The sequence below is a fragment of the Phoca vitulina genome, unplaced genomic scaffold (assembly GCF_004348235.1).
Source record: "Phoca vitulina isolate PV1807 unplaced genomic scaffold, GSC_HSeal_1.0 scaffold12, whole genome shotgun sequence".
Taxonomy (NCBI): domain Eukaryota; kingdom Metazoa; phylum Chordata; class Mammalia; order Carnivora; family Phocidae; genus Phoca; species Phoca vitulina.
Genome location: NW_022589715.1, coordinates 47,814,011 through 47,822,122, shown reverse-complemented (window position 1 = coordinate 47,822,122; position 8,112 = coordinate 47,814,011). Strand labels below are relative to the sequence as shown.

Here is an 8,112-nt window from a genome sequence, read left to right as displayed (position 1 = left end):
TCTTTTGTCTTCCTTCATAAGTATTCTGTAGTTTTTAGAGAAGAGATCCTTTGCCTCTTTGGTTAGGTTTATTCCTAGGTATCTTACGGTTTTTGGTGCAATTGTAAATGGGATCGATTCCTTAATTTCTCTTTCTTCTGTCTCATTATTAGTGTATAGAAATGCAACAGATTTCAGAAAAGACCCCAAATAGCCAGAGGAATGTTGAAAAAGAAAACGAAAGCTGGTGGCATCACAATTCCGGACTTCAAGCTCTATTACAAAGCTATAATCATCAAGACAGTATGGTACTGGCATAAAAACAGACACATAGATCAATGGAACAGAATAGAGAGCCCAGAAATGGACCCTCAAATCTATGCTCAATTAATCTTCAACAAAGCAGGAAAGAATGTACAATGGAAAAAAGACAATCTCTTCAACAAATGGTGTTGGGAAAATAGGACAGCCAGTGCAGAAGAATGAAACTGTACCGTTTTCTCACACCATACACAAAGATAAACTCGAAATGGATGAAAGAGCTAAATGTGAGACAGGAATCCATCAAAATTCTAGCGGAGAACACAGGCAGCAACCTCTTCGACCTCACCGCAGCAACTTCTTGCTAGACATGTCTCCAAAGGCAAGGGAAACAAAAGTAAAAATGAACTATTGGGACTTCATCAAGATAAAAAGCTTTTGCACAGCAAAAGAAACAGTCAACAAAACCAAAAGACAACCGACAGAATGGGAGAAGATATTTGCAAATGACATATCAGATAAAGGGCTAGTATCCAAGATCTATAAAGAACTTATCAAACTCAACACCCCAAGACAATTAATCCATTCAAGAAATGGGCAAAAGACATGACAGACACTTCTCCAAAGAAGACAAACAAATGGCCAACAGACCCATGAAAAAATGCTCAACATCACTTGGCATCAGGGAAATACAAATCAAAACCACAATGAGATACCACCTCACACCAGTCAGAATGGCTAAAATTAAGACAGGAAACAACAAATGTTGGCAAGGATGTGGAGAAAGGGGAACCCTCTTACACTGTTGGTGGAAATGCAAGGTGGTGCAACCAATCTGGAAAACAGTATGGAGGTTCCTCAAGAGGTTAAAAATAGAGCTTCCCTATGACCCAGCAATTGCACTACTAGGTATTTACCCCAAAGATTCAAATGTAGTGATCCGAAAGGGCACTTGCACCCCAATGTTTGTAGCAGCAATATCCACAATAGTCAAACTATGGAAAGAGCTTAGATGTCCATTGACAGATAAATGGATAAAGAAGATGTGAGATATACGTACACACATATATGTATATATATATAGAGAGAGAGAGAGAGAGAGAGGAATATTACTCAGCCATCAAAAGGATGAAATCTTACCATTTACATCGATGTGGATGGAACTGTAGGGTATCATGCTGAGCGAAATAAGTCAATTGGAGAAAGACAATTATCATATGGTTTCACTCATATATGGAATGTAAGAAACAGCAAAGAGGATCATAGGGGAAGGGAGGGAAAACTGAGTGGGAAGAAATCAGAGGAGACAAACCATGAGAGACTTCTAACTATAGGAAACAAACTGAGGGTTGCTGGAAAGGAGGTAGATGGGGGTGATGGGGTAACTGGGTGATGGGCATTAAGGAGGGCATGTGGTGTGATGAGCACTGGGTGTTACATGCAACTGATGAATAACTGAACCCTACATCTAAAACAAATGATGCACTATATGTGGCTAACTGAATTTAAATAAAAAAAGAAATAAAAATATAAGTCAGGGTATGCTAAGTCTCAAATAATTCCCACTAAAGTTCAAGGGATCTGAACAGGCTAACTGGGGGAAGCTTCCCAGCAGAGGTGGAAGTGAGCTGGACCTTGCAGGAATCATACCTGAGGGAGGAAGACATTTCTGGCAGGATGAAAGCCAAGGTGCCAGAAATGGGCACAGGAGGAGGCAAAGCAGAAAAGTTGGATCCAAGTTTTCACGTGAGGTGAGTGCCAGAGATAACAAACTAGATTATAGAGGGTCCTGAAGGCCAGGCTAAGGGCTTTGAGCTTTATTCTGTAAGCAAAAGGGAATCCCTTAAATATTTTGAGTAGAGCTGGGGCATACGCAGAGTCAAAGTTCTGACTATGAAATCTTGAGAGAGCATGGGATGATTGAAGCAGGTGGGATAGAGCCAGGATGACCCATGAGGTAGCCATCGTGATACTCAGAAGTGTAAGTAGATAGGGGTATTCGCTTGAGGAATGATCCCTCCCCCATTGTTAGTCTATGCTTGTGGAATAAAAACCATGATTAGTATATAAAGCAAATACAAAAAGCAATTTTAAAAAAACCTGTAGAAAGAGCAAGTCAGGCCCGGTGACCCTATAGACAGGAGTTCAAGAAGCAGACCCAGGAAAAGAAAGAAAGAAGGTCTCCAGGCAATTCCTTTAGTGACAAAAATGAGTTCTTTAGAAGTCATCCCTTTCGACTGAGGCTGTGAAGAGAAATCTCATTCATTTTTGCAAATTCCAATGCCCTTTGTGGTTTGTAGTGTTTTCAACTACAAGGCAACTTTCCTGCTGTCACTGAAAGCTGTAATGTTTCTTCAAACTACAAAGTAGGGTCAAAACAATACTGAAGTGGGTGAGTGTGTTTTTCTCCAGAAATGCCTTTTAAGACAGGACAGGAGGAGAGATACTCAAGTAAGAGTTTTTTCATCCCAAGTACTTTAATTATGGTAACAGTCTGAAAATTCCTAACACCTTTCATGTGAGGACACAAAAGCAATTTTATCGCACTCATGGTTTTTATTTATATGCAGAAAACTCTTCAGATTTCAGCAAGGAGGCGAGATTTATTATATATTTGCCCTAAAGCTACCAAGTCACACACCTGACAGCAAGTCATATTTTACTGAAAAAATGAAGCCTTAAAATTTTACTGTCAGAAGGTTTCTAGTCCCTTTCTTGTATTTTAGGGTTCCTACCAAACATGCCAGGAGAGAGGGTGCCTTGAACTTTTCTGACCCTATTGTGTCAAACACATCTCTTACGTGCTTCATACTTCGTCTCAATTCTTTGACAATCCGGTCTGAGGGCTGAGAAATTCTCCATAGGAAAAACCTCAAAACACACACTGTGCCTTCCACTCACATCTGGAGTCATATATCAAAACCGCCCTCACAGAGCAGCTCCTGGCTTTTCCTGACAGAGGGGAAGGGAGGTCTACCCTCAGGCCTAGGAGCTGGCTCTCCTGAGTGCCTGCCCTTCCCTCGTTTTTCCCTCAGGTGAAGCCTCATTTCCCCCTTAGGAAGCCTACCTCCCCTCCTTTCCAGTGCTCTAAGTCCTTGGACAGACTCCCCATGATATCCCCCCGAACGCTCCAAATAGTTCCTCAGTAGGTTTCAGCCAGCTGTGATCTGCTCCTTCAGGCCCCAATTTGTGAAGTCAAGTTTCTTTACTACTAAGAAATAAGCGTAGTTTAAAATAATGAGGCTCAACTGAATCTGAACCAGTGTGGGGTGAAGCCCGCACATCAGTTCAATTTTTAAAGCAGCACAGGGAGTCTCTTTCCCGTCTCGGGGTTGCATGGAGTCAGCTCCTGGGTCTGTGAGACTAGAAAATTGAGAGCTTCTTCACACCAGCAGCAGCAGCTCTGCCCCATCACCAGGCCACAAAACCAATATATTGAGTCACACCGGAAGCACTGTGGCCATCGTTTGGATTACCAGGAGAAAAAGACGAAGAAGGAAGGTCTGGAGGTTTGAGTGCTCAAAGAAGGCAAAAAAGATGATTGGTCTGAAAGCCGAGCTCTACCATGAACAGCACCAGGCTGAGAAAATACAAATGAAAAAGACTATCAAGATGCATGAAAGGAGAAGCCTCCAACAAAAGAATGATGGTGAGACTCTACGAGGAGTGGTGCTGCACGCCCACTGGACAGGGAGGGACAGTCCCCAGCTAAAGTCCTCTCCAATAGGATGAAACAAAAACGCCAAGAGAAAGCAGGCAAATGGGAAGTCCCTTTGCCCAAAGTTCGTGCCCAGGGAGAAACAGAAGTATCAAAAGTTATTCAAGCAGGAAAGAGAAAGAACAAAGCATGGAAGAGGATGGTTACTAAAGTCTGCTTTGCTGGAGATGGCTTTCCTCGAACACCCCCTAAATAGGAGAGATTCGTTAGGCCAATGGGCTTACGTTGCCAAGAGGCCCATGTAACACATTCTGAATTGAAAGCCGCCTTTTGCCTGCCAATACTTGGTGTAAAAACGAATTCCTCATCCCCACTATATACAACTTTGGGTGTTTATTACCAAAGGTACTGTCATGGAGATGAACGTGAGTGAGTTGGGTCTTGTGACACAAGGAGGCAAGGTGATTTGGGAAAAATATGCACAGGTACCAATGATCCTGAAAGCGACAGAGGCATAAAGGCAACGTTGCTGGTTGGACAGTAGCTTCCGACAAGTAACTCCTTATAATTACTGAAGACCACACACCAATCGGGAAAACCACCATGACTGCAGTGGTTCTGAATACCACCAAACAGCCCGGCATGTCTGCAGTCACCAAGAGAACTATCTATTCTATTGTTAAAAAAAAAAACACAAAAAACAAAAAACATGAAAATAGCCCAGTTTTATAAACTGGTCTTCATTTTCAAGTCAGTTTAGCATCTAGATGTTCCTAAGTTTGAATAATTTTAAAGAACAATTATAGAAATATCATGGTCTGTTTCTGCATTAAGAAATGGGTCCTCAGCAATGCAGACCTAGTGTTACTGGAAAAACTAGTATAGTTGAAAATACCTTTTAGCGTAAAGGTTAGTGCACACTTAAATATAGAGCCCAGGCTATGAAACGTCATTTCTGAGATCTTACCTGAAGTCTATTCTACCTCATTTTTCTTCATTAATCCTAAGAAATGTAGCATTAGCATATGGTCACATTTGCTTATAAAGTATTTACCCTAAAAGTACAGGAGAGAAGGCACACTACACCAAATAGGAAGAGTTCAGAAGAATTTAGATAAATCTTTTCACCTCTAACCCTTCCTACAGTAAGTTGGTGAATTTGTATTTGAAACATATTTTTCTCTCAATCATGAATAGTAATACCTACTTGGAACTGTATTCTCTACTCAAAATATATAGAAAAAATACACCAAAATGTTTATATTTTCATACTTTTAGAATGGTTAAAAATTTAAGTAATTCCAGATAAAATAATTTTTAAAAGACTGCACTGATGCCCTTAAAGAGAAATTTGTTTGCAGTTACTTGGATAAAATTAAAAAGGTCATGTTTTAGGTTTGTAACCTGGTCAGATCACTTTTGTAATCTGAATTATGTTTGTAGCTTTGAGCTTTAGGGTGTCCATCATATTACATTAATCTATAATCATGTTAAAGTTTTTAAATTCTATTTATTTTTTTAAAGTCTGTCTTGAAAGTACAAAACAAAACAAACAATAAAGTAGCTCAGGTAATTTTAATCTGCAGCCAGGGTTCAGAACCACTAGGTTAGAGGATCTCTAAAGTTCTATCATCTTTAGGATTCCGTGGCTCTAGAAGGTACTAATGGATTACTATGGTACATGGTACACCAACCCCCTTTCCTTTCAAAACATGATGACTAATCCTAGAATGGCAAATAGTTTCAGTTCAAAGACCTACACTCATGACTTAGTAGTTGTGGTCTAGAGCTCTGTGGTGAGGTTTAAGGCAGAATCTGGACTAAACGGGAAAGAGTGTTGTATCAACCAGCAGTGTCTAGCATGAGCAATGGGGAGAGAGAGGCACTCCAGATTTCTCCTGGCCTGTCCTAATCTAAAGAAGAGACCACACAGGAAGAGAGCTCAGACAAGAATGTAGATAGGTGCTATCCCTAGTTTTAGGGATGTACTGCTGTGTAACAAAACTTTCCAAATTGAAGTGGTCCAAAACAACAACTGTGCTCTCATGATGGTATGAATTGGACATGGTTTTTGGGAGACGGCTTATCCCATTTCCAAGAGGTGTTCAGGAAGGGGATGTTGACAGGGGTTGGAGGGTCAAGATGGCGTCCCACCCCCATGCCTCTCCTTGGTTGGAAAGGCTGGAAAGGGATGTGAGGGTTGGCTGGTCTCCCTTCTCAGCAGGGTCCTTACATGGTGGCTCAGAGCTCTAGGAGAGTGAAAGTAAAACTGTTGGACCTGTGAAAGGCCTCTTACAAGGCTCAGACAGCATTGTGTCTGCAGAATTCTCTTGGTCACAGCAAGTCACAAGGCCAGCCTCAGGATCAAGGGGAGGAGAAATAAACTCCACCTCTTGATGAGAAGCACAACATGAATGTCCAGGGAGGGAAGGAATGGTTGGCAGCCATCTTAGCAGACAATTGACCATATCCCTTTCTCGGCTCACCTGATGGATCCTCTTGTGTGGCTATTGGCTTAGAAATCGTATCATAAAATAGGTGAAGAAAGCAAGTCGATATTCCTGATTATCCGGTCTTAACTTATACTGTTTAAATATCATAAGTAATACCACATGCATATTCTATTCATTAATACATATATTTACATCACTGCCTTAGCTAATATCTAAATATTATCAGGTAGCATCATTTACTAAGTTATCAGCTTTACCAGTGACTATCAGAAAGAGATAATATGGTTGCATTTTAACCCTATAAGCCCTTGAAGGGATTGTATTTTGTTGTATTTAAGAATACTATTGGGGGGAAGACAGGAGAATTCTACCAAACATTTATTTTTTATTTTTATTTTTTTAAAGATTTTATTCATCCATTTGACAGAGAGAGAGAACACAAGTAGGCAGAGCAGCAGGCAAAGAGAGAGGGAGAAGCAGGCTCCCCGCTGAGCAGGGAGCCCGATGCGGGGCTCGATCCCAGGACCCTGGGATCATGACCTGAGCCGAAGACAGATGCTTAACTGACTGAGCCACCCAGGCGCCCCTCTACCAAACATTTAAAGAAGAATTAATACCTATTCTTCTGAAACTGTTCCAAAAAATAGAAATGGAAGGAAAACTTCCAAAGTCATTTTATGAGGCCAGCATTACCTTGATCCCCAAATCAGACAAAGACCCCATCAAGAAGGAAAATTACAGACCAATATCCCTGATGAATATGGATGCAAAAATTCTCACCAAAATACTAGCCAATAGGATACAACAGTACATTAAAAGGATTATTCACCATGACCAAGTGGGATTTATTCCTGGGCTGCAAGGTTGGTTCAACATCCGCAAATCAAGATACAATACATTGGGACGCCTGGGTGGCTCAGTTGGTTAAGCGACTGCCTTCAGCTCAGGTCATGATCCTGGAGTCCCTGGATCGAGTCCCGCATCGGGCTCCCTGCTCGGCAGGGAGTCTGCTTCTCCCTCTGACCCTAACCCCTCTCATGTGCTCTCTCTCATTCTCTCTCTCTCAAATAAATAAATAAAATCTTTAAAAAAAAAAAAAAGATACAATACATTAATAAAAGAAAGAACAAGAACCATATGATCCTCTCAATAGATGCAGCAAAAGCATTTGACAAAGTACAGCATCCTTTCTTGATTAAAACTCTTCAGAGTGTAGGGATAGAGGGTACATACCTCAATATCATAAAAGCCATCTATGAAAAACCCACAGCAAATATCCACTATCACCACTGCTATTCAGCATAGTACTAGAAGTCCTAGCCACAGCAATCAGACAACAAAAAGAAATAAAAGGCATCCGAATCGGCAAAGAAGAAGTCAACATATCACTCTTTGCATATGATATGATACTTTATGTGGAAAACCCAAAAGACTCCACCCCAAAACTACTAGAACTCATACAGGAATTCAGTAGAGTGGCAGGATATAAAATCAATGCACAGAAATCAGTGGCATTCCTATACACCAACAACAAGACAGAAGAAAGAGAAATTAAGGAGTCGATCCCATTTACAATTGCACCCAAAACCATAAGATAGGAATAAATGTTACCAAAGAGGCAAAGACTCTGTACTCAGAAAACTATAAAATACTCATGAAAGAAAATGTTCCATGCTCATGGATTGGAAGAACAAATATTATGAAAATGTCAATGCTACCTAGAGCATTCTACACATTTAATGCAATCCCTATCAAAATACC

The 8,112-nt window shown here is 40.8% G+C and overlaps 1 pseudogene; it reads left to right on the top strand.

The window, feature by feature from the left end:
• Positions 1-1,917: 1,917 nt before the first annotated feature.
• Positions 1,918-4,442, top strand: LOC116636470 (annotated as a pseudogene).
• The last annotated feature ends 3,670 nt before the right edge of the window (positions 4,443-8,112 follow it).